Source organism: Chamaea fasciata, unplaced genomic scaffold (assembly GCF_029207755.1).
Source record: "Chamaea fasciata isolate MVZ Bird 193981 ecotype frontalis unplaced genomic scaffold, bChaFas1.0.hap1 SCAF_2, whole genome shotgun sequence".
NCBI classification, from domain to species: domain Eukaryota; kingdom Metazoa; phylum Chordata; class Aves; order Passeriformes; family Sylviidae; genus Chamaea; species Chamaea fasciata.
In genome coordinates, this window is record NW_027094087.1 from 111,161,966 (window position 1) to 111,184,731 (window position 22,766).

The 22,766-nt window shown below is 42.4% G+C and overlaps 1 protein-coding gene across 4 annotated transcripts in view; it reads right to left on the reverse strand.

Annotated features, from left to right (window-relative positions):
* The window catches only part of AGPAT3 (1-acylglycerol-3-phosphate O-acyltransferase 3), an 82,654-nt gene that overhangs the window by 26,520 nt on the left and 33,368 nt on the right, over nucleotides 1-22,766 (reverse strand). For 2 of the 4 annotated variants that reach the window (XM_066177076.1, XM_066177075.1), the window contains one exon: nucleotides 18,415-18,535. The exons of the other annotated variants lie outside the window; for them this stretch is intronic. The gene's annotated coding sequence lies outside the window, so the exon portion shown is untranslated. The remainder of the gene's footprint in view (nucleotides 1-18,414; nucleotides 18,536-22,766) is intronic. 4 annotated transcript variants of the gene reach the window in all.

Below are 22,766 nucleotides of genomic sequence, written 5' to 3' on the forward strand. Positions count from 1 at the left end.
CTTTGTACAACTCCCAGGTTGCAAAAGATTTCAGAGTTTCTCCACCCTTGTTGAAGACAGAGTTTCACTGACAGCAAGTGCCCCAATCAGAGCTATGGAGCAACCAGATGAACTGGAACATAGTAAATTAATTAGACACAGTAAATGATCCTGGATTTTTTTTTCCAGGTTGCCCCAATAAACTTGGTAACACCACAATGGCAATATAATGGCTTTAAAGAAGTTAAGTATTATATAGAAAGGCATCTTTTAGAAACTATTGCCTGTTTCCAGATGAGTGTATGGTTTCCCCCAAAGACCAACAGTGCACAGCTCCAGGTGTGAGTCACCTCCTGGATGGTGGAACAAATGTGCTGAACAGAAAACTTGACCCGTGGAGCTGCCACTACTGATACCAACAGTAAATTAAATCCAAGGAGTGCACAGGGACAGCCAAACCTCCTGCAAAACTGCAGCTTCCCCACACCCCTGTGGAGCAAGGGGCCCAAACATGATTCACAATTGCTCAGGTAGAAGAGAAGGGGGAAGATAAAATGAACACAGCTTAAGAGCTGAGAAACTGAGGAGGAGTAGAGACCATGCTCCCCCCTGAATCCACAACATGAACAAGTCTTCCATCCATCACTCTCCACCTCCATGCCAGAATATTTAGCATGTTATTTCCCTCCCCTCACTACATGCAACTACCAGAGTTATTTATATGTCAGAAGAAACCCTTCTGACTTTATTTTTTCCCCTACTTGCTGAATCCACAGAGTAAAAATGACAGTCTGGTGTCCTGACATCAATCTGATGCTAGCTACTATTATGCCACAGAGACATGGTACCATATTAATAACCATAACCACTATAACAGTTGGATTTAGTCAGACATGATGAGCTTAAGAATTGCCAAAAAAACCCTCTGAACTGGGCTATTTGTTTCCCAATCCACTGGGCACAGAAGGAAGCTGTATCCATCCACACACACACATCACCCTGGTGCAGCTCTGCCCTGTTCATCAGCTTCCTTCCACCAGATCTGCTCCCACTGGATAGGCAAAGCCACCACCAGCTCATCCAAAAACTTCCCAGACATATCAAGACAGTAGTAAACCTAAATTATCCTTCCTTCATCTCCTCCACGCAAACATCTATTTTCAGAATTGTAGCTTCTATTATTGATCTCTTGAGAACAAATGATTTGTTTTTAATTCTCCCCTCACCATGGCAATACGTGCACCAAGTAGAAAGATGGTCTATTTAACAAAGTACATTTGATGCTATTTCTGAACTCAACATACTAAACAATATCTTCATGGTTTGCAAGTTTTATTTCTGCAGTAATTTCAAAAGAACTCAAGTACCCATTAATTTTTCTGTTATTACAAGCCACTTCCCCAGTCACGTTTTCTGCTAAAGAAGTTTTGAACAAGGCTATTACATTTTAAGAACAACATTGTTTTCCTGACATTTCATACCTTCATTTCAAGTTAGTTTTCTCTGCAAAGCTTCTCCCTCTGTCTCCTCTGCGTTAATGGATTCATTTTTGTCATCCTACCTGCTCCCATGTAGACAGCTGGTCTCCTCAATCCTTCCCCTGATGACAGTTCCCACGAGCACTTTATGATCTTTGCTACACAAGTCAAAGTTTTGCTTTCACCTTCTGCATTTATAAATCGGGTTGTGTAAAAGCAAAAGGAATGCATGGATGACAGGGATCTGAGGGAAAGCATCTTCAAACAATTACAGATGAATATATGTTTCAAGCTATAGGACCAACAGGAGAAGGGGAGTGACTCCAGCTGCTGATAGCATCTGTTTCCCTGGCACACTCCTACCGCAGGATGAGGAATCAGCACTTTACACAGATGAGGCCAAATCATGGACACCGGCATTGGTTTGAGTCTCACCAGGCAAAAGAAAAAGGGCCACCAAAAAAGAAAACCCACAAGCTACTTCCAGGTTTACTTCAGTTTCAAAGTCTACCAAACATCAGATGTTTGCATTTTCAAATGGCCTGTTCCAAGCAGCCACCTCTGGAAAAAGTGACTCCTCGTTCACTTTGGGACACAGAGTAATAAGATTCTCTTTAAAAGATGACACCAGTTTACATTACTGCCAGCTGTGTTAACAACACAGGAATAGTGGTTCAGCACTGCAACAAGTTGAGTGCAAAGAGGCCGAGGAAACACCATCCTTGGACATTTTCAAAGCCCACCTGGACTAAACCCTGAGCAAACCAACAACCTATTTCTGAAATAAGCTTGGCTGAAAGATGCCTCATACTCAAATCACACCCACCCAACTATATTCTACGGGTTTTTTTAATGACAAGTCCACAATGACAATCTCCATAGAAATAAAGTGCTGAAACCTCTCACTTGACCATATGAAGCCATCCTGAGACCTCTCTCCTTCTCATCAATGGGCTGTACAGCAAGGCAGGCATTGCACATGGAGCAGTACTAATTAAGTCCAATTAACTTCCTGAGCTTTCACTCCACTTCCCAGGTGGTTTTTGCAGCCTGCAGTGAATTTTATGTTGTCACATTGTCCTACAAGATTTTCACCCCTCCATTAAAACTTATCACATCCCAGCTGTAGTACAGACACACCCTACCAAGTAACTCAGCCACAGATACATTTTTAACTCCACCAGCTAAATCTAAGATGTGATTTGAAACACATTCATCCTTTTTAACACAGACCTGAGTTTAAGCATTACTTACAGCATTTGTTTCACTCCTCTTAATCTCTTTGCTAGCACTGAAGTGATGAGTCTCTCTCACGGCGTCTTCCAGATTTCAGAGCCCTAAACCGCATCTCTCTCACATCACAGTCTGACATCATTTGGTTGCAAAGGGCAACCAAACCAGCCACGGGGGACCAAGTGCCTGGGGAACTTGTGCTGCTGCACATCCTCAGTGGAATGGGAGCTGCTGCCTCTCTGGACCTGACGTCTGTGACAGAGCAACCACTGCACAGAGCAGGATCAGCCAAGTCCCTGAGGTCAACTTGGTTTGTGTTCAAAAGGAAAAAAACCAGCCTGTGCAGTGTCGACAGCTGCTATTCCAGCCTGTCCTCCAGCCTTCAGTATCTCATGTTTTATCTAACCTCCAACGAAGACCCATATATAGGAACCTCTGTTTAGTTCCTGGATAACAATTGCTCTGGTTGCAGAGAAGAGCTTTAAGTAGCTTAGAGAGCTGCCTGCCAGAAAAAGGAATTTAGCATGTACTTCCAAAAGCCTGGTTCCTCATGAACTTGGATTTTAGTGTTGGCAGTGCTCAAATCCATGTAGAGACATGGGTAGCAAAGAGCATCCAACTTTGTCGTAAGAGGCTCTTAGCATCCCCTTTCTCCTCTCCCTGGCTACTTCCATGAAACTTGTAGCATTCCAGTAATTTTGGAGACACCCTCATAGACACTTGCCAGCCAGCCAAGTGTGTCTGGAAATTCCTCCATGAGTTCCAAACATAACACTGAGGAGAGAGATAAATGTATTTGAACAAGACAACACTCAGTTTTATTTCCACAGCAAAGCAGGCTGAAAATCTGCCAAGCTCAACCCCTGCAGCTCATCACAGTTAAAGACACAGCAATGCCATGTTAGCCCAGATAAATTCATGGTTTAGGCACGTGGGCATAGTCACAAAATTCTTGGGGTAACGAGCTTTTAGACAGGCGAGGTTTCCATATTTTCCACCAGCAGCAGCCACAGAACAGAAACAACCCCCCCCCCCGAAATCCACCCTGAGAATGCTGCTCAAAGCTCCAGCTTCTCTTTAAACTGATTTAGATGAATGCTCTACACTCCTCAGATTGCGTGGTTTGGTGCTACGGGTGTGCGAGGAAGACTGTTTTAATCTCCAGGCACTTATCTCAGAGACAACTACTCAGTCAATGTAGGACACCTATCATCTCAGTGCTTCGCTTTAAGCTGCCTAACTAAATAAAGCAGCAGAGCACACAGTGGCTTTTACACAAACATAGTGATATTTCAAGCACAGGCCACTAGATTACGGGCACATTATCCACAGATGACAGATAACACAAACCCAGCCCAAACGTGACAGGAATCAGGGCTCAGTGCTCACATTTCACCAGTTCAGTGTTCACACTGCACTTCCCAGAGCACCAAACCATTCCCATGGCCAGGGGCTTCCCATGGAAACAACCTGTCCCCGTTGCCTGTGAATCACCCCCCCAAGCATGTAGAAATTAGGAACCTCCAGGTTATTGTGGCTGAAATAACAGATAATACATTCAGTCCAAAAACCAAAAATACATTCAGTCCAAGAGTTCCCATTATGGGAATTGCTAATAAAATCCAAGTGAAGATAGAACATCATGTGCTAAACTACTGCCCTCAAACACTAGAAACAGAGAGAGCAAAGCACCGTTGCAGTCAATAAGCAAAAAAAAAAAAAAAAAAAAAATTAAAAAAATACATGGGGCAGCGAAATTATGGAGTTCATTAAAACTGTAAGTCTAACATAGGTCTCCCTTCTCAAAAACCATCAATCTACTGCAGCACAAAATACAACAGCAGCCAAAGCGCTGTGATCTGAATTATTTTGCTCTTAAGGTTCATTAATAAAACCAAAGCATTCATGGCAAGTGCAGGCATTTGGGCACATCACTCAAGCAACAAGGTAGCTCTAGGAACGAGGCAAAATCACTGCGTCAAATTACCTTCAATCCTAATACAAAGTACACCAATTAATCACACTCAATGCATGTTAGTATTCCAGGTTCCTTTGGTGGCCAGAAGCTGAAACAGGAGGCAGATTTGGCAGTAGGGGACAAAGAAAGGAAAAGCATTTGCTTCCAATATTTTGTAGCTTGGAAATGGTCAATTAAAACACACCAAAAAAAGTGCAGAGGATTCTTATGACTTTATCCTATATATTAAGTGATGACAAGCCTACACAGAGTGATAAATCCATTATTTATGGGCTAAGAGATTTCTTGACTGGTGAAAAAGGACAATTCCTTTAGGGGCTCGTGTTGTGGAGAGAATTCAACCAAACAAACTCTCTGAAGCAGCAAGGACTGAGCAAAGAAGAAACTGTGATGTTGAATGCTCTTAAAATTTCTGTGTACTTTGGATTGCTGAGTGTGTCCCTGTGAGGATTCACACCTGGCATCAGAACGAGCCTGCGTGAGGACACGTGGCTGGGAAATGGGGGAACTCTGGATTATTCCCTGTACAGCTTTGAGACTCTGTGGTCCCTTTCACCACTGCCTGAACACCAGCCTTCACATATCCAAGAAATGCATATTTAGCCCTCTCTTTCTGGGTTTTGTTGGTTTGTTGGGTTTTTTTGTTTTGTTTTGTTTTTTTTTCCTGGGGGAAGTAGAAGGGACACGCTGATTTCCAAGGCTTGGGGTGATATTGCATCAGAAACGCAGCGAGGGAGCCCCAAGTCCCAGAGGAACAAAGGATCTTCACTTCCTTAATGAATTCCTTAGAGAGGACAAACTAAATTTAGCCCAGAAAGTGTCCAAAATACATCTGGTCCAGCAAGTTAATAAGGGTGCTCCAACCCAGGGGAAGAAAAAGATCAGATGGAATTACAGGAAAAAAAACAACCCCGAGTTAATCTCTCAATATGCAAAGTTGATTCCCTGCTGAACTGGTGATCTCTGATCTTAATCACCCCAGCTCTGTCTGAGGATATTCTAAGGGAATTGCAGCAGCCAAACTAACATATTTAAGAAGAAAAAGGAAATAATTAGTCTTTCTAGTTACTTCCTACAGGGCAGACTTACGTTAAAAATTAATGAACTAAAATATTTATCAAAGTCAGCTTTCTTCAAGCAACAACAAACTAAAGAGTTAAAAATACCCAAACCAACAAAGGCAAAAAAGAGCTCTGAGGTACTTGCATTAAGTCTCATCTATATCTAATCAAGAGGTTTGAATGAGCTCTTTTCACAAACAAGCAGGTGATGTAATTAATTTTCTCCTGAACCCTGAGGTTGCTGAAGAAGAGGATCTGACCTAATACCAGCTAATTCCTGCTGTGTGCAGAACTGTAATCTCTCCTACAAACCAGATTTGACCTGGATTCAAGTCAAGAATTTTAAGAGGGAACAAAATAAGGGGAAAAAAGGAATTACAAGAGATGAGTGCATGTTATGCTGTATGCATAATGCACACAAATTTATGTTTGCATCAGTACAAAATCTCCCTGCTATCAGATGCACACACCACACCCCAATATTGAGTTAAGAGATGAAGAGTTAATTAAAAACTACACTGGGTTCTTGTATGTACTTACCACATGAACTTTCTTTTGTTAAAAATAACATTTTAGCAGGACAGCTATAGATGTCCTTAAACCCTAGACTTCCTGATTTTAACATTAAAACTGCAAAGTCATTTACACATGCCTGTTTTCTTGCACATTTTGAGGACTACAGAGACTAGTAATCACATGCACTTTAATTTTAATTCTAATTTTAATTTTATTTTAATTTAATTTTAATTAAAATCACATACATTTTAATTTGAGCTGCCACACTGTACAGCTGAGAGTTTACACATCTGCAGAAAATCACTGTAAAGCCAAAATCTAAATAAACTCATTAATATTACAAGTGTGTGCTTACACACACACACACACACACACACACAGAGAGGATTGTAGGCTTGTAAATAATACAGGCATAACTATCTGGAGGAAATACTTGGCCAAATAAAACCAAGATGATCCAACACAGATTTTCATTTCTTTTGTTTTTTAGCACCTTATAAAACAAACAAACAAACAAACTCATGTGTCATGCTGGAAACTTGTTCTCAGCAATGTCACACCCCTTGGAAAAGTCTCCAGGCACAGCCATATTAACTCCAACTCCAGCAAGCTTTTCCTTGTACAGCTGATGTGTAGTTTTTTCACCAAAACCAGTCAAGAGATTGGGTTTCTAAAACCCCCTGTTTGCTCCAGGCAAGGTTCTAAAAAGTTTCAAGCTTTCTTTTGGCTGGAAGTCTTGGACATATGTGGAGACACAGAGAAACAAGGCCAGCCCAGAAATGTAGGGCAGCCCTGCCCTGCTCCTACCCTTCCCAAACCCGGTCAAAACACCCAGGCACGCGTGGGCTCCTGGCTGTGCTGCTCCCAACCACCACTCTCCCAGGCCCAGCTCATCCCCAAGGGGTAGAATCTTAATTTTCACTGGCCTGAAACACCCCTTTTCCATGCTGGAGACATAGGTGTCCCACAAACACCCTACGACATGGTTGAGCCTGTCAGCCTAATTTCCATGTTACGTGCTGAGAGACAGCTGTGAGAACACTGAGAGCACAAAATAAGAGTCAAAGAGCTCGATAAAGAGCAGAAGAAAAACGGAGATACACAGTCACCACCTTGCCCAAGTGGCATCCTCAGCCACTGTGGTTTCAGCTAAATAAAAACACAAAAACTCAAACAGCAACACAACCGAGTCCTGTAACAAATAATGAGGGCACCAGAGCAAAATCAGGGAAGGTATCTACCTCAGCCAAGCATTAATAAGTACACATCAGCCTTCCAGAGCACTTCAGAAAGGACCACCACCTTCCAGCTCACCCCAAAGAAGCATTTTAAAGGACAAGCCACCACCAGCACAGTCACAGTACAAAAATCCAACTTACCAATACAAGTAATAGGCTAAAGCCAGGATAATCAGTGTAGCGCAGACTCCAGCTAACAAGCAAAAACCTGACTGGTTTACCAACATCTTCCCAATTTGTTATGGATTAATATACAGAGGAACAAACAAACAAAAAAAAAAAAAAAAAAAAGAAGAGGAGAAGAAACGGAACGGCAAAAACGCACGGCGTGAGTCTTGGCTGGGAAAGGGAATCAGTCTTGACATGGAGGAGGGATTATGGTGACAAAAGCACATTGAGGTAAATCTGGAAGTGCTTCAGCTACTACAACTGCCCGCTCAGCAGCCTGAAAAGACAGCCAGGTGCCCTCTCCACTGCAAGGCTTTGTTAGCCACTGAACTAAAAAAGCCCCTCTTACCTCAAGAATGAAGGCATGAGTGGGGCAGAAGTGGACTAATATTTAAAACAGGTAATACTGCTCAATAAATATTACAGTCAGGTGGTGTTGCTGACAAACCAAGCCCTTGCTGTAATCCAGTAAGCTCCTTACAGGAAATTACCAGGCTACAATCGACCGGATTCGCTCGTGTGCTCAGCGCGGCCTCTTGACACTTTTTGTTCCTGCAGGTCCTGACCAAAGATTTTACCAAAATCTAGATTTCAGCACAAAGGAGCCTCCCACTGCAGGACCCAACAGATGACAATGGTGGTCCCTTTCTCTTCTGCCTGCTCCAAAATCAGGGCTTTTGGAAGGGCTGAGCAGGCACGGTCCAGGAGTTTGGTTAACAAAAAGGAGATATTGGAGGCTGGAGAGGAAGAAATGAGGTGGCAGCAGCTACACCCTGTGCAGGAACACGGTGCTGATGGTGATGCCTTAAGTTTTAGCTTTCATGTTGTTCAGATTCTGTGCTGCCTAGGGGTGTAGATCTGAGCCTCGTATTGAGTGTTAGTAAGCTCTTTCATAAGGTAGGGACACAAAACAAATCCTTTTCCTGCAGAAGACCAAGGACATCTTTCAGGCCAAAAGCACAAACAAGGGTGGCTGAAGAGAGAAACAAGAAGGATGAGACCTCACGACCTGAAGCTGTAGTTGGACAATTAAACCCCAATATGCAAATGGACCAAAACTTATAAAAATCTAAGACCTCAAGACCATTCATCCATTTTGTGACCATTCCGAGTCCACCTTGGGTGTAGCCCTGGCCAGGCTCTTGTCCTGCCCAAGGTGTATCCTTAAAGGCCTTTCAATAAATACCTGCTTTATTCTCTAGCTCTGTCCAGTCTCTGTTTCAGGTCAGCCTTCCCAAGGCATCAGTGGGGTGGGTAAAGCTCAGGGCCCCATCCAGATGCTCTGCACCATAATCTGGACAGTCCAGGTAAAGAGAGACTTGAGGGCACATCTGTACAGAGACACAACAGTGGGACTGAAGAGTGATTCCCATTTATCAACCCAGCCCTCATGAAGATGCAGCATAACTCACGTGGTCAGAGTTGAGCCTCTAAAGAAACAAAATCCAAACAAAATCTAGCTTAAATACCAAAAATAAAATTTAAGTGGTAGTCACACAGGCCCCTGACACTCTCATTTTTTGACTAAACTTTAGCAGCAGCACTAAAGACAGCAAAGTCATGGTGTAAGCCCCTCTTAAAACCCTGGCTGCCATGGAGGTAGAGTTACATTAGAAGATTTCAATAAAATTGAAGCACAAAAACTACTTTAGATACAACAAATAGAAAGTTTTTACATTCAAAGAAACAGACAATGCTTGGAATCATTTGGCCAAAAGGAGGCTGTGAATTTAAAAGTTACAGACAAAGAGGAGCTTTTATCTGATTTAACACACCTGGGTGGAATAAAAATGTAAAAGCTGCCTCTGAGTTTAAAGCACACACAAATTAAATGCAACATACTCCAGAAAGTGCACGGAGTAAGGGTCCAGTGGAAAACCAGGACATTAAAAGCACAACATTAATAAAATAAAGGAAAATTTCAGGTGCTCTCCATGCATGAAGTCAATATGTCCTCCTGCCCTTTTACATCCTGCACAAAGTCCAGGTCTGTTGTAAAACCTTTTGCAACCTCACATATAGCTCCACCACATTTCTCAAGTGACTCCAAGATAAAAGTCTTACTACTATCTACATCTTTGTCAATGAAGGAGATCACTTGCAACTGAATTCCTTGCTTAGGAATAATCAGTTTCTGTGGGCTCCAAAGGAATTTTTACTGACTGTGACCCCCAATCTCATTTTGAGACTGCTCACACTGCTTCTGTTCTCAATTCCAGAAATAAGGTTATATTAAATAACATCAGAATAAACCCCAAAGCCCAAGAAACAAACATGCACACAGAGTTCAGAGATGACAGGAGGGTTTCAGACATGCAAAGTCACTAAATTGGCACTTGCAATGTTTTCATAGGTGAAGCTCAATCACCAGTTTCCAGGACTGCTGAGCAATATTTTTCCAATGCACAACATTCATTACAGAAAATGCACATAATGGATTATGACTGGGCACAGGACAGCATTGTGATTTTTTAAATGAAAACAAAACCCAAAGCAGCAATTATAAAGAGGCCTCATTTGAAAAAAAAAATTAATTATGATATTGGAATAATTGACTATATTTGGAACAAAGCTTTTTTGGTGTTTCTATTATAAAAGCTATTCTAAAATTACAGCGCTGGTATTCAAACAGCAATTCTATAATACCAGCCCTTACATAACAAACAGAAAAGGAGTTATCTAACAGAAGCCCTATTAGTACAAAATTATTTGAGTAGTAGGCCTCTTGCAATGTATAAAATAGATCAATGTTATGTAATTACAAAATGCTGCCAATCTTAGTCTCTGATGATTACAAGAACCCTCAGTGGTGTCTACTCATCTCTAAGACTACTTTAAATGCTCCTCTTCACTCCAAGTGGTTCAATTTTCAAGACAAATGGGAATTCATCCTTTGTATTCAGATAAAAATAAACTACAAAAGAAACTTCAGGAGTGTTAAATGCATTTACACACCAAGCTGTGAAACCTAGGGAGCCACCTGCTAGACAGACTGGGTGAATCTGGAAAATGCTTTGTGGCACAGGCCCATCACTTGTTAAAACAGGGATGCAAAATAAAGCATAAATAAAGAAGTCTCTCCTGAGAGATCTTCTGGGGAAAATGAAATACTTTGCTTTCTGGATAGAAAACTATGCAGGAAAAAAAAAAAAAATTAAGCCTCAAGCATACGACAGAGAGCGAGCCAGCCAGGAGACATCTGTCTGCATGCAAAAGTGGCTGAACAAGGAGAAGCCTCCGACTGCTGCTACACAGAGTCTCAGCAAGCATTGCATTCGTGCCTTCGAGCCCCTGCCCAGGTTCAAAGCTTTCCTTTGAAGTACTGAGCGCTAATTGGGAAGAAATGGAAACACTGTCTTCCAAGAAGTGCTGAGCCTCTTTAAATTTCAGGTATAAAACACCACCTTTCTGCAGAAGAGGAGCAGCGTGCTTTGCTCTCTGATCCACAGTAATGCAGGATCCCTGATGCAAGTGAAAGGGCAGGGGCAGGAAAGCTCCTGGGGCTGTCTGGTGGCAAAGCCACCACCTCCTGAATCAGTGTGTGCCCAGAGACAAAGCCACCACCTCCTGAGAGCCAGCTTGGAGACACACAGGAATCAGCACATTCCCTTTGTTCATTTATGCCTCGTGTCCCTGCTCCAGAGTTTGCTGCCACGAGCTGTGGCTCTTTCTTTCCCATCTTTCCAGGATGGAAAGGATTAATTAGGATTATTTATTATTTTTATCATTAGTAAGTAAGATGAACAGCGTGAAGCAAAGGCCTCAAAGCTCAGGTGACCAGAGCTATCCACATGCTGTGGGAATCACAGCTGCAAGACCAAAGAGAGACAGAAGGAAAGTTTTCCTCTGCCAGGGCCCTGCTGTACTAAACCTACAAAATCCCCAGAACAGCATCTGCATGATCTCACCTACAAATGTACCTCCAAACCAGAAACTGCTCACAGCTTACCAGCAATGAAGAAAGGCAGCTCTAAAACTGAGAAGCAGAATATATGCCATGCAATTTTGATTTTACAGTCCCCAGTCTTCCTGACAGATCTGTGACAAGTGATAAAGATCAACCAGCCTCCTGACACCGGGTTGACATTTGTCACATGGACAAAGACACCTTGTCTATACATTTTTATATAGGAAGACTATGCTTTCAGCATGAAACTTTCCATGGTTTGAACCTGGAAGGAGACAGAGGCCACATGGAGAGTGAGGGAAGACAAAAGTCACCATTCTTCCAAATCCAGATGTTTCAGATCTTCATCACAGAGGAGACAGAGAAGCAAAAATACTAACACCAACAGTAGGCATTCTGCTGAGTGACTGTCACCAAGGCAGCTTCAGATAAAACCCACTGTTCTGCAGTCAAGAACAAATAATAGGTGAAAGATATGACCTGAAAATGCAGCAGGTACAGAAGCAAACAGTTTCTCAGTAAGTTCAGTGAGCTGAGTTGGCAGCCTGAATTACAGTGGGTGGGGAGCTGGATCCTGCTCAGTGCATTCACACTGCTCATACAGAGCTGTGCATCTGCTATTCATGGCCCAAAGGGGGAAAAAGTAAGAAAGGAAGAGCTGTACAGCAGGGCAGGGACCCACATAATCCCCTTCCTCCTATTAAGGGATACAATTTCTACTCCCTTGGATGTCACCCTGACTGCCATCAGCAGCAGTGTTCGTTCCTGAATGAGACATCTATTCTTCTTTGGGATTATTTCACTGACAAATGTTGCACAAGGCTGTTATCAGCCTGAATCCATCAACATCCCTGTAGTCAGATCTTTTTTTGCATATACACAAAAGCAGGTATCTTCCTAAAAAGATAGACCAGACTTATCAAACGGACTGATAGCAAAAACAAATATATGCTGAACAAAGTTTTATTGTTCTGTGTTTTCTGTCAAGATCACATCAGCCCCTTCTGGCCACAATACCAATACTGGCAGCAGCCACACACCCACACAACCTTTACACTGACCTCCTCACCCAACAATAAAAACCCCTCAAACCCCCAGACAAGCCACCATAAAAAGAAAAAAAATCCTTCTCCTGTGCAAATTTGAAAATCACATTTTGAGAACAAAGATGAACTGCATGTGCATAAATGTGCACTACTGCATGTGGTGAAATCTTTATAAATTACAACCAGAATTATTTACAAATGCAGTAGCCCACAAATAAGAAAAAAAAAATAACTTGTGAGTGGGAAGGCTGTACATTGTGAAAATCCAGGCTTTTGTTGGCCATTCAGCTGGGAAACTAAACAGCAGCCACTCTGTAAACATCCCATCTGCCTTTAAAATCCTCGTCAGACAAAAAGCTGAGAAGAAACATCTACAGCTCTCACCTTTTCTTAAGATCTCCCATCTCCTGGGTGACTTTGGCATTCTATAGCTAAACAGGCCTCTAGCAGCATATATAGTTAATTTAGGCCATCCTGGATTCTGCAGAGCAGGGAACCCTTCTGGGGTAACACACAGAGTCTTTGAAAGATGCTGCCAGCAAAGATCACAAATCCAGGACTGGTCAGCCCTGTCACGATTCAGTTTCCCTTGTTCAGCTTCTTCTGAACAGAGGCCTTTTAATGCAATGTTTGAGAGAGACATGACCTAAATACCCTTTTACTGAGGGCTGCAGGAATCCCAGGAATGACTGGCCCACTAGACATCCATGCTTGCCTTCCACAGCAGCGTTGCACGAGGGCTGTTCCACAGTTGATAGCGAAACTTTGGGAGTTTTCACAGACGCTCTCTTCATCATGGTCTCATGTAAACTGGCTCTGACAGATCCAGACAAAAGGGCATTCAAATATTCTGCCACTGTGAGGACTTTTTCAGTCCTGCAAGTGCCACAAATACTGATACTAGTCTGACCACAGGAGATCTTTTAGTGATCACAACCCCAGCCAGGCGGGCAGCTGCCTGAGTGGAAATTTCTACATTTCCATGCATTCCTCTGTATTGCTTCCACTTCTGCCCGAGAAAGAAAAAAAAACCACTGAAGCAGGGGTTGTTTCCTGCTGGAACAGTTATAGTTCCTGGAGGAAATACAGAATGTGAAATTACTGGTATAAAAGTGAGCACCCACCACTTCTCTTGGAGCTTGCAGCGCTTCAGAACAGTTTGGCTGCCAAGTTAAAAACTGCTCCCCCATCACTTGAAAAATTAGAAGCTAATTAGTAAAGAGAGGTGTTCCCTGTACCAGAGCTTCATAATCAAAAGACCCTATGTGCCAAACTGGAATTATGGATGTCACCACTGCTAGCTTGGCACTGCTCTTCAAAAGCTCCTCAGTCGGGCTGAGCAGCAGTTTGAGAAGCAGCATTTATGCTCTTAGGATTCATTTTTATCTGCCAGAATAACCCTCAGCTCATCCGCAATTATATGCCAAAAAAATCAGATATTCAAGGGTATTACAAACTGCCTGCAGTTCAATGCAATGTGTTAATATAGGGCACATTTATAGACAATGAGTCTAGCAAACCAGACTAGTTTCACTTAAACAAACAAGCAGCCTGGTCTAATTACCAGAACTAACCTAAAAGAATCAATATTTCTCCAATCAAGACATATAACAAGAACCTTCATGCTATTTACTCAGCAATGTAAAACTGGTTCTTGGATCTGCAGCTTTTGTTCACTTTTAAGCCCATTAAACACGAACTACTTTTTATTAGTTCTACTTAAATTCTTTTTACCTTACTGCAATAAACCAGATTTTGAAATAACTGGAATGATTGAAACTTCACTGCATTAATCAGAAGTATTTTACTGTAAGTTCATTACTTCCAGGCAACTGGGAGCTTCTTCTATGCCTGATTTGACTGACTGCTCACAAGCCTCTCCTCCCAGGCACTACTACAGGCTCACTCTAAACTCATGCTTAAGGTCAGCATGTCCTCAAGGTTTGCTTGTATAACTGCTTTTACAGTTATTACTCATCCCACATCTGTACCAACAAGATATATCTTAAGTTAAACTGTTGGGTTTGGGGATTTTTGTTTAGGTTTGGGTTGGGTTTTGAGTCTTTTTGGGTTTGGGTTTGGTTTTTTTTCCCTATTTTATAAAGTAGGTAATTTCAGTAGACATTAGGGAACAGTTAAGCCAGGGCACACAGGAAAGTAGAAAGGGGAATTGTTATATCTTCAGCACAGGAAAAAAGAACTGCACAAGGTGATGCTTCAGCCTTCTGTTCCCATCTTGCAACACAGATCCCAAGTACCCAGATGACTTTGTACTGAGCAAGGTGAAAGCCCACAGAGGCACGGCAAAGAGCACCCAGAAGTGACCTGCACAATGCCCACAGCCAGGTCCTGCAGTGCCACAAGGGCCCAGGAGCCCCATCACCAGCTCACACTGCACTGAGCCCCTTCCTCTCTGTCCTTTACACACCTCCCACAGGAGGGAGGGGGCTTGTTCAGCTTTTACAGGGTTCCCTTATCAGCCATCACCAATCACAATTCGGTTGTGCAATCTTTAACTCCTCGGTCTCAGGGTGATTCCCTCTTTGTTCATCACTTATCCCATTGAACTTGAACACCACAACCAAGGAGGAAAGGGAGGCTCTCTGCAGAGGAGGACACAGGTGCAGAGACTGGGCAAAGGAAACCTTGAATCGAAAGTGGCCTTGCTGCTAAGGCACAGTAATATTGTCCTGAAACACATCCTGTGACAGTGTTTGTGTTTAAATCTGTGCTTTCTGCTGCTACTTTGGAAAGTACTGCCAAAGGCCCTGAATGTGTGGCCTTCACAACTCACACATGTGAAAACAACTGCTCCCACAGCAACACTGACATTTTCAAAACAACTATGAAAGAGTAAATGCCACTACGGCTTCTAAGAAAGCACTTTCAGTTTGGATTATTTTTTTTTCTTCTCAAAATAAACATCCCCAGGAGATCAAGTTTGGTCCTTGAGTTCCACTAGCAGATACCCCCAGCTGGAAGGGGATCCTGTGCTGGCCCAGAGCAGTGAGCACCCTGGCAGGGCTGAACAGTTCCAGCCATGAATGTATCCAGCATTGTTCAGCAAGGCAGTTCTCTCCCTAGCAAAAGGGCACAAAGCTTAATGGGGTGCAGGTTTTGAAGAGCAGGAGAACTGAGTGCTACAGAAAAAAAAAACCAAACAACAAAACCACTGTCATGCTCCCTTTCTTCAAATAAAGGGTGCAACAACTCAGTGCCCTATCTATTAAAAACAGATAGGAGAGAACATTACTTCTGCAAGTTGTGCAAAACTGACTCTGCCTAAAAACCAGACCACACCGGACTAAGAGCAGGGATCATACCTCTGGGAGCAGCTTTTCACAGCATCCCTCTGTCAGTGGAGAGGTCTCTGTCTTACAGGCTTTGAAACCTAACCACAGCCTCCACACTGGCAAATTAAATATGAAAACAGGGACTGTAACTGGTCTTCCAAAATACTTTACATTTTGCCTTGCCTGAACTGTAGAAACTCTTGAAACTGTGACTGCCACGACTGCTTTTGTGAGCTGCTTTCAGACCTAGCCTGATGAATCCAAAGATTATTTTGTTTTCCTCTTTGTGGTTCCAACTACGTTTTTATGAGAATTGACTTTCCCAGCAATTTCTACAAATTATAACATTGACAAGTCTGAGAGACAAATCCCCCCAAGTGAGACACACAAGAGCAGCCGCAGATGACAGATCACAGAATCACAGGATGGTTTGAGCTGGAAGTGACCTTGAAGATCATCCCACTCCAACCCCCCTGCCACGGGCAGGGACACCTGCCTCTGTCCCAGGTTGGTCAGAACCCCACTCAACCTGGCCTTAAACACTTCCAGGGATGGGGCATCCACAACTTCTCTGGGCAACCTGTGCCAGGGCCTCACCACCCTCACAGGGAAGAATTTCTTCCCTATATCTGATCTAACCCTAGCCCCTTCCAGTTTGAAGCCATTCCCCCTTGTCCTATCACTCCAGGCCCTTGTAAATAGTCTCTCTCCATCTTTCTTGCAGGCTCTCTTCAGTCACTGGAAGGCCACAAAAAGGTCACCTTCTCTTTTCCTCACTGAACAATCCCAATTCTCTCAACCTTTCCTCACAGTGGAGGTGTTCCAGCCCTCTCATCATCTGGGTGGCCTCCACCGGATGATCAAGAAATTGAAGGCTGAAGGAATTATTCAGGGGGTTGTTCAACCCATGCAGCTTCTCGCTTCCAGCGTGGCCATTCATTTCACTCTAAACATTTAATTTCCAGATTATTTCTCATTGCAGGTTCTAGTGGCCCAAGACAAGACACCCAGGCAGCCCCACACAAGGGCACAGGTAACAGGGCTGGGTGTGAGAAACCCAGATTTTCTCTTCTCTGAACAGAAGCACAGCTTGAGAATTCAAGTCTCGTCACAATTCAAAATCTTGCCCGCCCCACCCCGCATATTTTAGCTTCTCAGTAACTCATCAATGGCCTTTTCAAACCGTACACACAAAGAAGAAAAGCAAAAATTGTAAGTTGAAAAGTATCCAACAAAACAGCAAATGCATATAAAAGGGGTTTCTTGTGTTTCTGGGGCATTGCTCCTACACCAGTGTCAACAAGCACAGGCTAAAACATTTTACACAACCAGTTTTGAAAGCAGCTGGTCACCATGACACTGGGACAAGGCTAGTTTAATAAATCAACCTACTGCGTGTCCCTCCACACACCAAAGCTGCAGGCGGTCAGCCAGGTTCAGCTGCAACAGCTGATTTTTTGGGGTCAAATTTTTGGCCCAAGAATATTTTGGGCTTGCAGGAAGCATCTATTTGCCCACCTAAATGAGCTGGGATCAATGCTTTCAACTTCCTCGACAGCAGGAAAATGCACACCTTAAAGGGATGTAACTTTGCACAGGGTCAATAACACAGATTGTGGCTGCCCCAGTACATGCTGCTTTATGAATCACAGCTTTGAGAAATATCTCACAGAACTTAACATTCTTAGGGAGACTACTCGTCCTACAATAGACCTTGAAAGGTGGTAGAGTACCAAAGCAATAATTCAGGTCTTAGCAAAATCACCGAGATTAAATTCTTTTCTTAAAAAAAAAGAAAAAAAAAAAAGAAAAATATCTACTAATAGCTCCTGAAGGGGCAGGGTATCAGAGATCATCATTAAAATGTCAACATCTGACAGTAACCACAGGTTTTAAGATCCTGTCCTGAAGAAAACTGCTCTACTGCTGTGTCACTGGGGTCTCAGCAGCTTTCCACTTTCCCTGTCACTGTTTGTAGGACAAACTACAGAAAAAAAAAAAAAGGCAAAAAATAGGAAGCTCGCTGATATATTTAACATTTTCATACCCAGTTATTGGATAAAATTTAAAGATGCTCAGATTAAAGGCAGCCTAAGATGACCCCAGTCAGCATGGATGAGATTTCTAGGAACCCCATAAAGGAGGTTGTTCAAGCACTTCAAGCACTGTTCCCCTTCTACATTTAAGGAAGGAGGAGACAGATAAGCACTTCTAGAGTCCCACAGAGGTTTATTTGTGGTTAAATCTCTGCTACAATAACTACCAGCAGATAACAGCATGCACGAGACAGTAGGAGCAACAAGCTCGAGTGCTGATTTCATTTCTAAACTAAAATTCTCCAGCTGGGAGACTTCTGATACCTCTCCCAGCAGTTCATGCAGCTCTATGGAAAAAACAGGATTTGCACACCCGTTTTTGGTTTTTTGGGGTTGTTTTGTTTTGTTTTGTTTTCCCCAAAAGCACATTGCTACAGACAAAGCACAAATACAGAAACGTGGGGGAGCATTTCTTTCTTACCACCACCGCCGGGGACCACTTCTGGCACCTGGCAACACTCAGAGCAACAGGAGAATCCCCATCTCCTCCCTCCAGGGAAGTACCACTGCTTATGTCTCAAGAGATTTGCTTTCTCATTTGCCTATAAGCAAAAAAGACATTCTCCAGTGAATGAAGGTAGAAATACTTTGTTTAGAAGCAAAATGCAATGCAAACAAGCAGCTGACAACCCAGGTAATGATTAGCTCAAACACTTCTTACTAAAATTATGAGTCTTTCTCCTTTCTCTGAAGTAAAAACCCCTACTTGATCCTTCTTCACATATTTATTACTACACTCAGCTCCACAGGTACCAACTACTATTGCTTTGAGAGGGACTAACTGGCACATATCTATGAAATTAAAAGCAAGTGCTCTAAATTTACCACTAATAGTGAAATTGCAGCTTCTATTCAGACAGGAGCAAGGGCTTGCATACACAAGAACTAGCCTACTTTTCCTGGCTTTGCTAATCAGCATAACAAAAGGTTATTTTATTTCTCTTACCTCCAAACCCTGACTTGAGAGAAGGTACTGAAAATGAGGCAGAAGCAATTATCTGCTCTCAGAACACACACTTAATCCCTATATTTTATTAAGAGTGTTTTTTATGATCCTGAAGCAATTAAGCTAATCATTATTTAATTTTAGATTACTGAACTGGAGATTTACTTCAGACACAAGCTCACTTTCCACATAATTTAGTCTCAGTAATTAGAGATGTACTTTACCCAGAGGTGGCTTGTTTAAAGCATGTTATCTAATTTCACAAGCCTCACACCATGAAAGTTTCATGCAGAAATCTACAACCCAAGCTTCAAAAATGAGAAAACCCCCAAAGACACTCAGATTTACCTGACTGCAAGCCTGCTTTTCCGTAAAGAAAAAAGGAAAAAATATCCTCCAAACACGTGCCCAGCAAGTTAATGTGCCACAACAGCTAACACAAAGCATTTCCATAACCCACCACTCCTTTAGCAAGTTGTTAGAACAAAGAGTGCTCCTCTCACACAGATCACTTCAATTATAACTTATTTTAACCAGGATGCAAAGTCTGCAGACAAATACAAATGTTTTATTAGGACCCCCAGCAGGTACCTGCCACAGGAAGCAATCACTGACGAAATATTCAAACACTCAAAGAATTCTGTGACAGTGTTATCAGGGGAACAGAAATGGGGACCAGGCAGGTAGGTTCATACTGTACATACTGACCCTGGACATGATGCCATTGATAAACTGCTCAATTCCAACCTACTTCAGATAAAACTGTGCTGTGGAAACCAAACTGTACCAGGAAACACCAGTTACCCTGGACACTCCTACCCACCCAGCTCAGCTTTAGTTCTGGAGACAGTTAATGTCAGTCTATTCAGGCTGGGACTTCATCCAAGGCCAGTTTTATGTCAAAACGCATTTCCTGGCTTTTGGAACAAAGGGCATCATCTTCCACCACTGCCACTAAAGAGAAGGAAAACATGACCAGGCAAACATTTGAAAAGCACACACTGCTTTTTGCAACTTTTTGCCTTCTAAATCCTTCAAAAAAAAACCCAACACATGCATCTGCTCAACACTCAATTAAAAGTCAGCTGTATTCAAACCTCTAAAAACGCAGAAGATGCAGATTAGCTTCAAGACTTTAGTGCCAATACTTTCATTAAGCAGTTTGACTTGCCACATCTAAGAAAGGCTACAGAACTCATCAGCAGCACGTGAGATTTCAGCGAAGACTGACAAAGAAGAATTGGAACACGAAACTACAAAGAGATCATAACAAGACAGGTTGGTTATTGGGAGTGTGCTCAAAATAAATACAAGCAAGCCTCAGCTATCTGGATATTCAACAAACATACTTTTCCATGTGATATCGCATCGGAAGTGTAAACTTGGAGACGAGGAATTGTGACAGCAGTAAAGATTCTGCCCAAAAGAGATGGTGCCTGACAGCACAGAAAGAAAAATCTGCAGGCTTCTTGGAAGTAACTGATGAAAAGATAAACCTCAACAATCAGTCTTCTGGTTCATTTTTAACTGATTAATGGCTTGCATGCAAAAACAGAGTAATTATGGCAGCTGGTGACAAAGCTGGGGAGCAATTTGAACATGAAGGTGCATTGAGGTGTTAAACCACAGACACCATGGCCCTGAAGATTGGAGCCACAGGACTGGGATGCAATTGCTCCTCATAAGACAGTAAAGACAACCACTAGGAAGGGAAATAAACCATCTCAGGCAAAAAAGGCTGAAACCAGAACAAACAGGTATCAGCTCATCAAGAGTAAGTTCAGGCTTGAACCCTTGAGAAAAGCAAATCTCTGGGAGAAGATTTCGGAGACAATAAAACTACATGCTTAAGGAAGCCCTATTATGACACATTACCAGCTTTCTTTAGCTCCAACTATTTTTGTACCTGTTCCACCTAAATATTCATCAAAGGGTCTATGAAAGCATCACCAAAAGCAGGTGGTTCAGTTGTCAGTGCTGGTGGGGAATGTGATACTGTGAACTGCAGAGCTGGGGGGAAGCTAGCTTATAGGGTAAAGTATAAAAAAAATCCGCATAACATTCCTGCATACCTACACGACAAACAAATATTGTTAGATTTAAAATAACAACATTAGCCATTTTGTTTTCATTAAAATCCACACGTGCAACCATGGTAATAAAAATGTTCATTAAAAAAGCTCAGCAATTCACGAGCAGCATCTCATCCTGCTTCCCATTATCCCACAACAGAGGGATCCTTAAAGCCACTGCAACACAAGTTGAGCTGCTCCTTGGAACAAACACATTTCCCTGGTCTTGAAGCAATTCTTGAAAACTCCCTCCACGGGCTATCAAAGGGATCTTTGCTTTTTTCAAAGCCTGTGTACAGCAACTCTCATGCAGACATCTTACTAAAACTGATAAAACTGAGGTCAAAGTTCTCAGGATGAAAGAGTGCAACTGGTAAGAGAATAGTTTCTGGTTCAGGACTGAAGCACAGCAGAGTTATGCAAGAGAACAGGATGTGAAAGCCAGCTTTGATCTGGCACTGTTTATTTTACTGGTGCCTGCTAAGAGTACCTGAGCCCCAAAGAATGAGAGAGAAGCTCTTCCCATTTGAGATCCTCATCTTTCTCACTTGGAAAAAAAAATGTATTGAGAAATATATATAAATATATAAAACACCATGTACTGGACACTGCAAGCTGTATCAAATTGCTTTTCTGATGTCTTCTAAAATGGAACAAACAGATTTAGGCAGTATATTGAGGATGAGAGTCCCATTTGAGCATACACGCACAAGTATTTTTCCATTTCAACAGTCCTGCAATTAAATATAAATGTGCATGCACTTAAACACACAGTTTCTTTCTTGTACAGTACCTTGCAATGAATTCAATATAACCTTCAAACCCATGTTTCCATTAGCTACTTTGTGATACCACAGCTTTGAAAATGTTCTCAGTGCTCCAACATTCAAGGCATACAAGACTCAAAAGCAGCCACTCACAACTCTATCTTCAGCAGCATCTCACAAGGAGAGCACTTCATTCCTTTTTATTTCCTCCACCCCTTCTTTCCTTTTTCTTAAATAATTTATTAAAATTACTGAAAGTATTTTCTGGTCAGCTTTCTTCCTCACTATTGGAAGCATCATTATCTTTGAATCTCTGGTTCCACAGATTGATTCCCTCTCTAAAGGCCATCTTCTATTTAATAACCTGATATTGATGGACTAATGTCAGGGGGAAAGGGGGGGGGGGGGGTGGGGAGGTGGGTGGAATGATAATGTATTTTTAATCACAAGTTGAATTTCTCCCTAGATAGTAAAGCTGATTTCATGGCATGCCCCTCTCTCAGTGTCTTATGGAATAATCCATCACTGACAGAACAACTTCAAGAAATTCCTTCCTGCCACCATCACATCTCAGAAAGAGAGCCTCTAAAAACAAAACACTGCCCTAAAGCTAACTGGAAATTATTGACTTGAAGGTGCTTTTAGAAAAAGAAGTCTTCACTCACAGCAGGAAAACCAGAGAGGATGTCAGTAAGTTATGATGGGTGTACAACAAACAATCAGAAGTGGTTTCCCCCCTCAGAATCCATAACTGACCTGCGAACCTTCTTGCCACGGCAGTCAGAGGTGGTGCAAGGAGAGTGAAAAGAGTACTGGAATCCTGAATGACACAGAAATGACAGAGCAAATACCAGTCCCTCTGCTGACTGCAAGTCCTTTAGTAGGGAAATGCATTATAAGCCAGACTACTGACCTAGATGGACCAGTGACAGACACATTCTCTCATTTCCAAGGTGGAAATTAGACTTCTTCAGCAAACAAAGCTACT